Raw genomic sequence first — 15772 nt, forward strand, 5'->3', positions numbered from 1 at the left:
TTTCTACTCTTTGACATTGATAGGAGGAAGTGATAGAAAAATTGTGCATTAGTAACGATGTTGGGATGTGATGGTTTTAGTCTCCACACTGATGACCTGCAGCTATTTTTAACAAACCAGAATTTTGTTCATGCTTATTCACTGATATCCTCTATTGACAAAAAGAATTCTATATTGGCTAAGAACCTAATGATGTCTTCCTAACCATCAATCTGTATTGTATATTATTGAATTTCAACTACCAAGATAATTGTATCTCTGGGAATTAAAGAATGCATATAGAGAAAGGAGAGAGATGAAAGAGTACTGTCTGATGTCATAATTACACCAGTGTGCACACTTTGGGGGGCTAACAGCTGTTATCGGCACATTTTCCATCTGCCTTTACTAATTTTATTATGACCTTTTAGAACTGATTTCATCTGGTAGAGAGTTGGCTCTGAAACCTTCACTCAGTCAATTTTATCTTTGAACAACTAAAGGGAAGAATGAGTAACAAGTGGCATTCTGTTCAGAAAAATGTTCAACTAGTATTTCATGATTGCTTTGTTGGGAAACTTCATTATTGAATAATTTTAAGGTTCAAGTATAGAGTTTTACTACTCTGCAAGTCCACAGTTTATCTCAAGGAGTCAGGGTTTGATCTAAACTCTGAAGCATTTTTCAATAGAAGATTCATTGGAAAATGTATAAAAAGATTTTATATTTTATGCAGATGAGAAAAAGAACCCTAAAAAGATGGTTTCCTTTATTCTGACTCCAAAATCTAGAAAGATTTATGTTAATGCTCTTTTTCCTCATACCAATACCCTACATGGAGACTGTACTCTGAACTGATATCAATATACTTAGAACATTTACCGTGTGCTCTGTTTTACTTACTGTACATGAACTACTTAATTTATTCATCCTACAAAACAACAAACTACTTTATATTACAATATATATCTTATGTAAGAGAAAACTGAAGCCATAAAAGGTTTAATAAATAGTTCTCATAGGTAGCAGAACCAGGACTAAAATTTGTGTTTGTCTTATCCTAAAACCCATTTCTCTTAATCAGCACAGTGTTCTATTCATTTATTCATTAATTGTACAACTTAGTGTCTACTAGGTCTCAGACTTATCTAGGAGCTAGAAATACAGAGGTGAGCAAAAGGGACAAGGACCCTGACTAATGGTATTGACAGCATATGGTAGTCTTCTTTTAAATTGATCTTTCGTTGATGAGTAATTCCTCCACATCTATGTTTTACCCTCATATACAAGGGTTTATTGGGATATGTCTTTGAGACCTGCAGGAATACTAACAAGGAAATATGTTTAGGCTTGTCTCTGATGATCCTATTAGCCTTGATGGGCTGTTTGAGGGATAGCAACAACTAGGTAGCCACTAGATTGTTCTAGTACCCGATGTTAGACCCCGTATCAACCTCAGTTGCACCTGGAATGTTCCTCAGTGTGCTAACATCCTCCATCCCACCTAAGCACTCTCTAGGATCCTCGTAAGCAAGGAACAGGTCACATGTAACCTAAGTGAAAAGTTTTAACGCCTTTCACTCCCACCGAGATGCAGGGTGGTACCCCTTCTCTGACCATACTTTGGGAGCAATCCTGAGTAAGGAAGGGAAGTTGTGAAACATAGGGAGAACTATCAGGTTTGGAAAAGTTTTATTCTGAACAATGTGATATGCAGGTTTCTGGTAAGGCCTCAGAGGGGCTTTTTCCTTTACTAGGATTTGATATTGAAAATCTAAGATGGGAGATAGGCAAAAAATGATGCCTTGAAATTATAGACTTTTGTGTATGAGCACAACCCCCATCTAGGTAAATAGAAGATTATATTTAGGATTGCCACAACTCTCATATATGGCTCCTCAATATAGGAAGAGGGTATGTTATATACCTTCCTTCACATATTCTTTCCTGTATTATTTATAATTATATACTATATATATTATATACCACATGTATTATATATTTTATATATAAGGTATATATATAATACCATACTTATAATTATATATCTTCCTGTAGTATATAATTATATACTTATAGGAAAAGGGTATGTTATATTCTGTATTCCAGTGTTTAACCAATAATTGTCTCATTTATTCTTGTTAGTAGCATCATCATCATCATTATTATGCCTTTCATTGAAATTTGGCAACGTGCTGGGTAATGTCCTGGACAATTTCCATATAGTTATCCTCATACCTACTAACTTTTCTTCATTATGTAGATAAGGAAACTGAGGTTGGAAGGGTTGACTGATTTGCCTAATGTCACCCAATTGGTAAGTAGCAGAAACAGGGCAGAATGTGGATCTGTCTGATGGTTACTTTGAACCGTTCTGAGTCACAAGAAGACTGTCCAGCTATATAGCTATAGTCCATTCATATGTGGAACTTATAGGTATATCAGGAATTCCAATTCATCTTATAAAGCTTTTTCTTGGATTCTAAATGTATAGTCATGGGTTATCTTATTTCAATGTAGATGCCTTCATCTTCCAGTTGCTTGAGGGATTTGCACGCTAATTTACATATTATGAGCACATCAAAGTTGATAGAATTTTGTCTTTTAGGAGTAGCCACTCAGTAAAGATGATTTCTTCTTCTCCTACTCCTTTTTCTTCTTCTATTTCTCCTTCTCTTTCTTCTTCTTTGTTCCATTACTTACCATTTCTGAAATAATTAGGTCTTATTAAATGATTTAAATTGTTTAATTTAATAATTAAGGATCCAGGATTGATTTGTCTAACAAGATTTTTTTAAAAATACTTATGATATTACTTCTATCTGTATAATTGTGACTTATATTTTATTACTAACTTGCCTATCACAAGTCCTTCAGTCTCTCTGGGCTTCATGTTTTCTTATACTAAAAAATGTTTCTGGTACTTTCTTCAAAGACATTTTTGATCATCAAATTTCTAAAATTTTTTAAAATTCTAGAATAGAAATACTGGGTATTGTATTTTACATTAAATGAGTTTGGAATTGAAATTGAAAAGACTGGAAAGCTATTCAATAGTTACCTTGGGTTTGAAATGAGACACTTCTATATTCAAGTTACCACATTAATACAAGTACTGATTTCTCCACTCCTTAAACATTTCACTTCTCTCTTCCAAGAAGCTTTGTGCTGTAGGTAATCTTCATTTGGGATTAAGAAACCAAATCTTTATCTATCAAAAGTGAAGTTAAACTACAGTAGATAAGGGACCTCACTTTGTGCAATAGCTTTCGCCTAGAAATTTTGTGTGACAATTTTCTAAATCATTTCTAAGGGCATCAGTGAATCTTACTATTCAAAGGAATATTTAATAACATTTTCAACAAAAGGATAATCAACACATGACTGCACACTGGCCTTTTCTAGCTCTGCAGCTTCTTTGACATTTATTGTAAGTATCATTCTATATGATAATTTTAATATAATATTTGGTTAATATTGCTGTGTGTATCTTTTCCCTATTCAGATAATTTCTCCATGAACCTAGAAATCTAGTATTCTATTTGTTTTATGTTTACCTATAATACATAGCATAGTCTGAACATGTTACCTTGTAAGAAATATTTATAAGATTGAATATGCCAGAAATGATATTGATTTATTCAAAACAAGAAATATCTGTAACTAATCAAGTTTTTACTAATGGAGTTGGGCTTCATATTTCAGGTGGGTGCTAAATCATACATTTAAAAAGACTTTTTAGGCAATGTTTATAAGCAAGGATCTGTTTTGGAAACCTTATTTGGAAGCCAAGGCCCACCCTAAGGCATTCTGTATTAGTATACTGAGAGTGAGTCACTGGCACTTGACTTTAAAAACACCATAATTGGGACTGGGGAGATAGCTCAGTCGGTAGAGTGCTTGCTTTGTAAACATAAGGCCCTGGGTTCAATCCCCAGGCCTCCCCCCCCCAAAAAAAAAACACCACAATTGCTACAAAAGTCCAACCAAGTTGAAAACTGCTAGTTTAGAATGATTACAACCAACTCTACAGAAGTTGTCACAGAACACTGCATAGGAAATTATATGACTTATTAGGGTAAAAAAAATTAATGAATAATTGAATTGCTTTTTATATATTTTTCATAAACTGAATAGTCTAAAGGTATAATTGCTCTTGAGAGAGACTTGGTTAAAAATTACCCTTGTACAGATTATAGACCTTAAAAGACAGGAAAAGCAGGCAAAAGTTGCCAACTGTAGTTGCAAAGGTCCATTGACAATGATCTGCCTTATGCTGCACAAGTTCTTCTAACTGTAGGATTAAGAAATTAAAACAACAAAACAAAACCCTAACTTTTATTCCAAAATTTACATATGGTCTTTAATGTATAAGAGTGCACATATACATATATACATGTTATATAAATGTACATATATATGTAAATGCACAACTGCATACACATTTATATTTTAAGGTCTTTTTCAAAGTATCTTCAATAAGTTTTACTTTCTTTTAAAGGTTAGGTGATCTGAGAGATTCCAGTTGCATGAGAGATTTGCATGTGAGTGTACAAATCTGGGTACTAGTTTTCAGATTATAATTTTATCTTTTAAGAATAATCACTCAACAGAAAAAAGTTCCTATCAAAAGTATGTGAATAATGAATTAATTATAAAATTAATTTTTCATTGAGCCTTTCCTGAAATTTAGATTTTATTCTATCTAATGTTAGTAGAAAGTCATTGAAAATGATAAGGACATATATTTGAAAGATCTTCCTCTTTTATAACATGGCAAAAAGAACAGTATTCCTATGTCAACTCCAGTTTTCATTTTTACTAAAAACACTCAGAAAAGGAAGCTTGTCCCTGAATGGTATTGAGCTTGCTTATGAGTTATGGATGTTTTAGCAATAAAATTTGGCTTTCTGGAACAAATGGATGTTCAAACCTGATTTTATTAGTGTGATTGAACATTGTGGAACTAAAACAAGGAAATTTTTGCATATTGCCACAATTTGAGGCCATATGGATCATAAACTTTTCTATTTATATTTCACTGGTGGACATAAATGACATTATCTCATCAGGTAAAGAAAGAGAAGCAAGGAATATACAAGTTAAATTTGGAAACCATACATGTTGCTACTGAATAGCAGATAAAGGTGAAGCTTTTAAATAGGAGGCCCCTTGATTTAGTACCTTTAATGTGCATGGGAAGGCATGCACTTGGCACATCATTAGCGTGACAGGGTGACAGGGGCAACACGTTTCCTCTGTTCCTGTGGAAAGAGGATGAATCTGGCACTGCTCTGATGTCAGAACCCCCATCACCTTTCTCGAAGATGATGTAGATTTTAATTGTACTTGGGACTGACTCGAGTCGCACCAGCTCCTACGTGACATTGAGATAGATGAAGCCATTTGTTGGCATTATCAGAGCCAGCTGTGTGCTTGGCTGCAGCTACAGTAGGCATTTTATTTCATGCATAATCCTCTCATTGAGAGGGGATCACAAGCATCTGAACCATATGGCAAATAATTTTATTATGATCAAAAAAGGACTCTTGAAGCTAGTTAAATAGAAGAGTCCTTGAAATTCAATTGAAAGAAGTTTTATTTTCATGTCACACCATCATCCTAAATTAATTCTTAGTGTTTTCACAATCAAGTAGAACCAAGACTCCCAACCCTGTCAGAATGAGGATAAACTGATAATTATTTTATTTCATATGAAATTTGTTTTGGTTCTTCTCGATTTGGGAGAATTCATTTAGATTTCATATTAGAAAAGAGAATCTGGAATTCAAAAATTGAAGCTGGCTTCTGATAATAATAAGTATTATTAATTTTTATTAATAATTTTAAAAAGCTCTCCAAATACCAGAACAACATACCAAATGAGATAAGCTTGAATGTATGTCCTAATTGCTGCTGTCTTAAAAGCTGCATGAAATAGAGGCTATTTTTTTTTTTTTTTTTTTCTTTAGGGGAAGAAAGTCTTAAGAGATAGAAAATCTATTCCTTCCCGGGGTAACCTAATGATCCCATAAGTTTAGCATACGTCTTCCAAGTGAAGAGGCAAACTTGTCTTTTCCACATGGTGGGATTTCCTGCACATCATCAAGGAGATGCATAGATCTCCATAGCAAAGGCATGTCATCCATGCCCTCTGTCCAGGGGAGTGATGGGGAGCAGCTGCTAGAGAACAAAATGGGTTCCAGTTAGGAGATGCTGTGTGAAGTTCTGGCAAGCAGTTGAGTAGCTGCCTCAAGCCAGATTGCTCCTAGCCATCACAGTCCTGTGTTAATTGTAAATTTTATGAATCACAAAGGATATTCCAAGACTCCAGTTCAAATGTTACAAGACCATAAAACAGCAACTTGACTAATCTTACCTTGTCTATGATGTATATGTTCTGTTCTTTTATTATGATTTTTCTTTCCAGAGGAAGGTATGTAAGGTTTGGGCCTGAGGGCACCTGTTAGTGATGTGAGAGCATTATCAGCAACTTCCACACCACAGTTTGAGAACATGAAGTATCACAGAGTCTACATGGCAACAGCTGCCTTATCTTGAGACTTGTCTTTTATTTGGTATTTTATTGACAAATAATAAAGCTAGTAATTGGACTGGGAGAGGAATACAGCCACCTAATTTATGGGAACCTTAATTTTCTAGTACTAAATGCCTGAAGCAGCTTTTTGTTCTTATCACCCCCTCATGACTAGAGCAGAGTAGCTGGCTGAACTGTTAAAATGGTTTAAAATGTGTATTTTTCTTTTCATTATTTAAGAGCATTTTGGAAAAAAAAAATGCTTACTATAAAATATGGCAGTGATTCCTTTAAAAGTGCAGACAGGCAAACAAACAAAAAATGAATGCCACTATGTAATCTTGATTGTAAATCCTCTGATGGCATCTGTTCAGGAGGTCTCTGTCCCCAAAAAAGGTGTGTGGAGCAGAGTTGTGGGTCCTGCAGAAAGGGTGAGCGGAAAAAGACTACCGTCTCCCACAGCTGCCAGACACGGGCTTTTCACTCCATGGAACTGGGTAAGCACACATGACTCCTCATCCTTCTTCAATTTAGTGATCTAAAACAGAGGGGGAAAGACGACAGACTGGGTCCCTCTTAGCCTAGCCCATTGAAATAGACATTGTTATAAGCTCAGAGTTGTGCTCCTGTATGATCTTTCCACTTCCTGTCTTAACACTAGAAGACCATGTAAACTTCATTGCTCTCTAACAAAGAACAGGCATCTGGGGGCCTTACAGTTTCACCCAAGCGAGCTTTGTTTGTGTGGAACATCCAGTGCATTACCTAGCTAAATGAGATGTGTCATGATTTTGTCTGGGATAATTTTGTTGCTCTTCAGACATTTTTTTTCCTCCCCAGAAGCCATTTACACAGTATTTAATGATTATTATCCAATATGCTCTCTGAAAGTTTTTGATGGGTGGCAGAACCTCGATCTTCAATGCCACACTACATACTTCATAGGGATTTTGCTGGCAATGAAGGTTGTAGATAAATAATAGATGAAGAGGGGTGACAGGGCCTGAGCACTGGGCGCTTGACAGATTATCTTGTGATGTATTACAATTAGATATGTGTCAATGTCACTTCATTTATTCAGCTAGTAAGAGTGCATAACTCTTTGAAGGTAGATTTATTAAGAGCTTTACTCATGTCTTTTCAAAATTTAGAATTGGTTTTTGAGTATCTCTAACAGCTTTCTAAATCACCTATCCCTTACATTTCTTAAAGTTGGATTTTTATGAAAATCTCTACTAGACAGGTTCAAGTTTGGCTTGTGTTTTATTTGTGCCCAAGGCAGTTGCTGGATGATGGATCACCTTGTCACCAGCTGGTCAACAGACCAAATGGGCCTTTGGGAAGAAAGAGCATAGGATTGTGATACAAGAATCATAGGTGCTGGCCCAAGGCAAATAGCAGACGTCATAATAAAGAATACTTATTTCCATTAGAAATTTTGTACACCTGCATTCCAAATAGGCATTGGATGATTCATTGGCAAATGGATGCCAGTGGGGAAGAAAAGATAAATCTTAGATTTTTAGAAAGCTTTTATACACATGGCTTTTTTTTTTTTCCGTGCCCCCAAGACTGAGTTACATAAATTAGCAGTGAACTACATGCTTTAGCCCAAAACTGCAGGGAAAGTTAGACTTGATCAGAATTTTACAAAGTCTAACATCCTATCTTAGTTTTATATGTTTTTTGCCTGGAAACTTTGTGTCAGGTGTTTCTGTTCTCTTAGAGTTCAGTGATGTGGGAAATAATAGAAAATATTAGAGATAACTAAGGAAAGAAAAAAATATGCCATTCTTAAATGTGAGTGAAGCCCATGCTGACTTTTCATTATGGCTCCAATGATTCTAGCAAACTTTTTCATCCATCATGTTAAATCAAGTCATGGATTGTCCATACAAGCACATGTATCATTTCAGTTATTACAATGTGATTTTCATTGCACAATGTACTTAAATAGATATTTCTAAAATAATCTACGTGATTGCAGAAGACTTTCAACCTCTCTTGCCAGCCTGAGCGTCACCTTAGAGGAATTCAGTTCTTAATTTGATTAGACATTGTTGTATAATCGATCACTATGAAATAAATTATTTTGATGACTTTGAATGTTTATTTTTTGGCAAAGGGAAGTATATTGTGTGATGGACAGCAAGCTACAAAAACAGAAGTTACCAGAATTTTCAAGATTATAATTTTTTCTGTCTCCCTTTTGAGCCCAAATCAGTCTCTCTGGGGGTCTGAATAAACAAACATGCTTGTCACTGTTGGACAACTTTTACATTCTTCAGATAAGGACTCAACTCAGTTTGGGGTCAAATTATACTGGTAGCAAAGCTGATCAGAGCAAACATGGTTTTGGAGGATTCACTCACTCTTGTAAAAGCTGATTATAATTGATGAACGACCAGCCTGCTAGACCCTGACAGGCTGGTTGCCTGGCCTTTGCTCTCTGCCAGTTCAAGCCTTACAAGTGTGAAATAGCCAATTACTGGAATACCTATTGAAAGTAATAGGCCAATGAGCAAATTGCTACTATGGGACACCGTGGCGGTGTAGATGGAAGGAGGCCAAGATAAAGTTCTGCTCTGAGCAGCTGCTCCCGCCACAGATTGCTAACACTATTGGATGACCAAGAGATGAGAGCAAGGTATTTTCCCATTCAAACTGCAAGTGTCCTGCGTTGTATTGACTTAAAGTTTATGATGCATGATACCATCTTGTTACCCAGGTCCTAATTTGCAGAAATAAATCCTCCTTTTAAAAGGTAGTTAAATAGGTAATAAGGATAGTCACGGCCATAGATTTTGTGCAAAAGCATTAAATACAATTTTTGCAGGGAATGAAAAGTCATATAGTGTGCAGAGTGTTAATACTTGCCAGCCATTTGCTATTGACAGAACAATTTATCTTGATAAAGGACAGTGAAAAATTCCAATCTATTCACTGACATCACATTATCAGCAGTAATATATGACTGCATCTAAATATAAGGTTGAGATCTGTTACAGCTGAGAACTTCTTGGTGATTTTCCTGTAAATATATTGTGTACTGGACAATGAACAAATGACACATTTACCATGTAATTGGATAGCCTATTTTTATGTGAAATTTTAAGTTTGACTGTGTTTAATGGAATATACCATAATGTTTCCTTTTGGAGGTAACCTGTTTCTTTAGTAAGACTTTAGCAATAAAATGAGTATTTCTGTGTTTGAGAGAAGAAAGCATAAACAAGGGTAAATTCTAAAAGTCTACTCTCATTATTTAATCCCACATTACCTTAATAATTACTATACATTTTCATTACATTACATTAATATAATAGCCTATATCTTCTTGTAGTATTAGGAACCTGTGTTTGCTTCTTGATTGAATATTTGTTTGCAAATTGTTCTACCATAAGTCTGAATTATCTGAAATGTATCAGAGTGGGTCATACTGCAGAAGGGTCAGAGTTGGGTGGCATGGAGCATAAATGGTGAGGGGCAAGGTGATTTAGATCCACTGGGAGTTATTGAGCCCATTTCTTCCTAGACTGGGAGGCAGGTGCATAGACACACACAAATCACCTCATGTACAACACTTTTGTCTCTATATCCCCAAGTACCTGTGCTTACATGAGTCTCAGATAAGAAAGAATCAAAACCATCATTACTTGAGATCTGAATCTTGCGTTTATTGGTAAAACTGTTGTGTTTCCTAGGAGAACCTGTGTAGAAACCCACAGCGTCTTCTCATTTCCATTTGTCTTTCATGAACTCTTATATACACATGCACACACACACACACACACACACATACCCCCAGACAAAACAACAACAAATGCTGTTAGTGACATAAACTAGTTTAGGATTAAATCATGTGTTCCTTTTTGGATTGCAGTTGTGGAAAAATTAAAATAGATTGCTAACTTTTAAAATATTTCCTCTTTTTTTATGGGATTCATGAAACTTATTAAATTAAATCATAAAATGAAATCTCTTATTTAGTTGTTACAGAAACAAGGAAACAAACCCCAGAGTCATGAGTAAGAGGCCAAAGAAATCCTTGTGAAAAAATTTTCACCATCTTTGGCAAGGCATTTGACAATTTGATCTTGCTCAGAAGAAACCTGTGTGCATCATAGGCTAGACTAAAAAATAAGGTGTTCTGATTTTCTAACATTGACCAAAACCGAATTAATAAGCAGGATACTCATTTTCCTGTTTATGTCTTCTCTTAGGAAAAAAATGGTCAAAAAAGTAAATAAAAGTAAAAGTCTTACTTTTAAAATCAGGGTAAAGAGAATTAAGAAATGAGCTCAGCCTTCACCATATGCACCTTTACTTCTCTATGCCACAAGGTGTCACTGTTGCAAACAGGACCTGCACGGTTTGTTGCCTTTGTGCTCAGCTGTGACTGTGTTCTTGCTTGTCCAGATGCCTCACAGGACAGAAGGGTTTCCCTAGAAAAGATAATCCCACTCCATCCAGCTGGTTCAGCATTTTCCAAGTCAATGGTCTCAACCATCTCCCACAAGCCACCAGCAGTACCAGAAACTGGGTAAGAAGGACTCCAGATTCACACTTCATGAGAAAGAGTCTATATAGTGGTTTAATTTCATTCTGTTGCATATGGTATGGTTTTCCAGTTTTCCCAGCACCATTTGTTGAAGAGGCATATTTTCCATTGCATATTTTCGGCACCTTTGTCTAGTATGAGAAATTTGTATTTATTTGGGTTTGTGTCCGTGTCCTCTATTCTGTACCATTGATCTACCTGTCTATTTTGGTACCAATACCATGCTGTTTTTGTTACTGTTGCTTTGTAATAGAGTTGAAGATCTGGTATTGTGATACCCCCTGCTTCACTCTTTCTACTGAGGATTGTTTGAGCTATTCTGGGTTTCTTATTCTTCCAGATGAATTTCATAATTGCTTGCTCTATTTCTGTAAGGTACATCATTGGGATTTTAATTGGAATTGCATTGAATCTATACAGCACTTTAGGTAGTACGGCCATTTTGACAATATTAATTCTTCCTATCCATGAACATGGGAGATCTTTTTATCTTCTAAGGTTTTCTTTAATTTCTTTCTTTAGTGTTCTGTAGTTCTCATTGTAGAGGTCTTTCACCTCTTTTGTGAGATTGATTCCCAAGTATTTTATTTTATTTTTTTATGCTATTGTGAATGGGGTAGTTTTCCTAATTTCTCTTTCTGAAGATTCATCACTTACGTATAAAAATGCATTGGATTTATGAGCATTGATCTTGTAACCTGTTACTTTACTGAATTCACTTATGAGTTCTAAGAGTTTTCTGGTGGAATTTCCAGGTTCCTCTAAATTTAATCATGTCATCAGCGAACAGGGATAGTTTGAATTCCTCTTTTCCAATTCGTATCCCTTTAATTTCTTTGGTTTGTCTAATTGCTCTGGCTACAGTCTCAAAAACAATGTTGAATAGAAGTGGTGAAAGAGGGCATCCCTGCCTTGTTCCAGTTTTTAGGGGGAATGCTTTCAGTTTTTCACCATTTAGAATGCTATTGGCCATGGGCTTAGCATAGATGGCCTTCACAATGTTAAGGAATGATCCCACTACCCCAATTTTTTCTAGTGTTTTGAGCATGAAGGGATGCTGTATTTTATCGAATGCTTTCTCTGCATCTATTGAAATAATGATGTGATTCTTAACTTTTAGTCTGTTGATATGGTGAATGACATTTATTGATTTCCGGATGTTGAACCAACCTTGCATCCCTGGGATAAAACCCACTTGATCGTGGTGCACTATCTTTTTAATATATTTTTGTATGCGATATGCTAAAATTTTGTTGAGAATTTTTGCGTCGATGTTCATTAAGGATATTGGTCTGAAATTTTCTTTCCTCAATGTGTCTCTGTCTGGTTTAGGTATCAGGGTGATATTGGCTTCATAGAATGAGTTTGGGAGGGTTCCCTCCTCTTCTATTTTATGGAATACTTTGAGAAGTACTGGAATGAGCTCTTCTTTAAAGGTTTTGTAGAACTCGGCTGAGAACCCATCTGGTCCAGACTTTTCTTTGTTGGTAGGCTTTTGATGACCTCTTCTATTTCATTGCTTGAAATTGATTTATTTAAGTTGTGTATGTCCTCCTCGTTCAGTTTAGGTAATTCTTAAGTCTCTAGAAACTTGTTGATGTCTTTGAGGTTTTCCGTTTTGTTGGAGTATAGATTTTCAAAATAGCTTCTAATTATGTTTTGTATTTCACTCGTGTCTGTTGTGATATTTCCTTGTTCATTCCGAATTTTAGTAATTTGAGTTTTCTTTCTCTTTGTTAGTGTGGCTAAGGGTTTATCAATTTTGTTTATTTTTTCAAAGAACCAACTATTTATTTTGTTAATTTTTCCGATTGTTTCTTTTGTTTCAATTTTGTTGATTTCGGCTCTGATTTTAACTATTTCCTGTCTTCTACTACTTTTGGTGTTGGTCTGCTCTTCTTTTTGTAGGGCTTTGAGCTGTAATGTTAAATCGTTTATTTGTTGATTTCTACTTCTTTTGTTGAATGCGCCCCATGAAGTAAATCTTATTCTAAGTACTGCTTTCATAGTGTCCCAGAGATTTTGATATGATGTGTCTTTGTTCTCATTTACTTCTAAGAATTTTTTAATTTCCCTCCTGATGTCTTCTGTTATCCATTCATCATAAAATAGTGTATTATTTAATCTCCAAGTATTGGAGAAGTTTCTGTTTTTTATTCTGTCATTTATTTCTAATTTCAGTCCATTATGATCTGATAGAGTACAAGGTAGTATCTCTATCTTCTTGTATTTGCTAACGGTAGCTTTGTGGCATAAAACATGGTCTATTTTAGAGAAGGATCCATGTGCTGCTGAGAAGAAAGTGTATTCGTTGTTTGTTGGATGGTATATTCTATATAAGTCGGTTAAGTCTAAATTGTTGATTGTGTTATTGAGATCTATGGTTTCTTTATTCAATTTTTGTTTGGACGATCTATCCAGCAGTGAGAGAGGTGTGTTAAAATCACCTAGTATTATTGTGTTGTGGTCTATTTGATTTCTGGAATTGACAAGGATTTGTTTGACGTACATGGATGAGCCAATGTTCGGGGCATAGATGTTTATGATTGTTTTGTCTTGCTGATTTATGCTTCCCTTAAGCAGTATGTAATGTCCTTCTTTATCCCTTCTGACTAGTTTTGGCTTGAAGTCCACATTATCTGAAATGAGGATGGATACTCCAGCTTTTTGCTGTGTCTGTGTGCATGGTATGTTTTTTCCCATCCTTTCACCTTTAGTCTATGGGTATCTCTTTCTATGAGATGAGTCTCTTGCAGGCAGCATATTGTTGGATTTTTCTTTTTAATCCATTCTGCCAGTCTGTGTCTTTTGATTGATGAGTTCAGGCCATTAACATTCAGGGTTATTCTTGTGATATGATTTGTATTCCTAGTCATTGGACTCATTTTTGTTTTTTGACATGATTTGGTTTCCCCTTTATTTGGCTATTCCTTTAGGCTAGTTCCTCCCGTAGCTGATTTACATCATTGCTTTTCATCTCTTCCTCATGGAATATTTTGCTGAGAATGTTCTGTAATGCTGGCTTTCTTTTTGTAAATTCCTTTAGCTTTTGTTTATCATGGAAGGATCTTATCTCATCGTCAAATCTGAAACTAAGTTTTGCTGGGTATAAAATTCTTGGTTGGCATCCATTTTCTTTCAGGGCTTGGTAAATGTTGTTCCAGGCCCTTCTAGCTTTTAGGGTCTGGACTGAAAAATCTGCTGATATTCTTATTGGTTTCCCCCTGAATGTAATCTGATTCTTCTCTCTCATGGCCTTTAAAATTCTATCTTTATTTTGTATGTTAGTTATTTTCATAATAATGTGCCTTGGTGTGGGTCTGTTGTAATTTTGTGTATTTGGAGTCCTATAAGCCTCTTGTACTTGGATTTCCATTTCATTCTTCAGATTTGGGAAATTTTCTGATATTATTTCATTGAATAGATTGTTCATTCCTTTGGTTTGTTTCTCTAAGCCTTCCTCAATCCCAATAATTCTTAAGTTTGGCCTTTTCATGATATCCCATAATTCTTGTAGATTCTGTTCATGATTTCTTACCATCTTTTATGTTTGGTCAACCTTGTTTTCAAGATTAAATATTTTGTCTTCAATATCTGAGGTTCTGTCTTCCAGGTGATCTATCCTATTGGTTATGCTTTCTATGGAGTTTTTAACTTGGTTTATTGTTTCCTTCATTTCAAGGATTTCTGTTTGTTTTTTTTCAGTATCTCTAACTCTTTATTGAAATGCTCTTTTGCTTCCCGTATTTGCTCTTTTAACTGTTGATTGGTGCGTTCATTTAATGCCTGCATTTGTTCTTTCATCTCCTCATTTGTTCCCTGATTGTTTTAATTATGTGCATTCTGAACTCCCTTTCTGACATTTCTTCTGCTATGCTGTCATTGGGTTTTATTGATATAGTATCTAGGTTTGTTTGGGATATTTTGTTCCCTTGTTTTCTCATATTGGTCAGATGTCAGTGGGACTCTGTGATATTGTAGATTTTCTCTATTGGCTTACAGTGTCCCTGTAGATTTCCAGTGTATCACCTCCCAGCCTTCAGTAGCCTGAAGTCTTGGATTAACTTGAAAATGTAGTGCTTCCGAAGAACGCTGCCCCTAGCCCGCTACTGGTTCCAGGGAGAGAGACCTGGAGAGGTCTCTTGCTGCCCAGACCTGGTCCTAGAGGCTGCTTGCAGGTCGGAGGTCTCCACTGGCTTGGGGACTTGTAGCTGGCTCTGTGTAGACAGGCTCTCACTGGGCAGTCTGGCCCTAGAAGCTAGCCTAGAAAGGCGCTTCCTGCCGGAGGGGGCTGGGCTGCTTGGGGAAGTCCCTGGCGCCCTGTGCTGCTCTCTGAAGCAACCTGCGGGCGGGCCAAAGCTGGCAACGGGGCGGGCCAGAGCTGGCCATGCTGCTTCTGTGCAGAAAGGCTCTCACTGGGGGACCTGCTCCACGAGGCTGGAGAATCTGTCCCTGTGGGAGGAGCCCACCGCCAGAGTGCTCAGAGCTGCCTGGGGGAGGCTCTATCTGCCCTGTCCTACTCTAATAAGCTGCTGGAATCCGGGCCTGCCACCCAGCTGAGCTTCACTGGGTGGGGGAGACTCACCCCGTGGTTCTATTTTAGTCCGAGTCTCTCAATGCCCCCCCTTCTTGAATCCTGGGTTCTGGAGCGACTGGAGATGCAGTCACCCTCTAGTCCGCCATCTTGGATCGCC

General features: G+C 36.4%; 1 protein-coding gene across 1 annotated transcript in view; it reads left to right on the top strand.

The window, feature by feature from the left end:
* Nucleotides 1–15772, top strand: part of PDZRN4 (PDZ domain containing ring finger 4) — a 347895-nt gene that overhangs the window by 140399 nt on the left and 191724 nt on the right. The window lies entirely within an intron of this gene.

This window comes from Sciurus vulgaris, assembly GCF_902686455.1.
Source record: "Sciurus vulgaris genome assembly, chromosome: 5".
Classification (NCBI taxonomy): domain Eukaryota; kingdom Metazoa; phylum Chordata; class Mammalia; order Rodentia; family Sciuridae; genus Sciurus; species Sciurus vulgaris.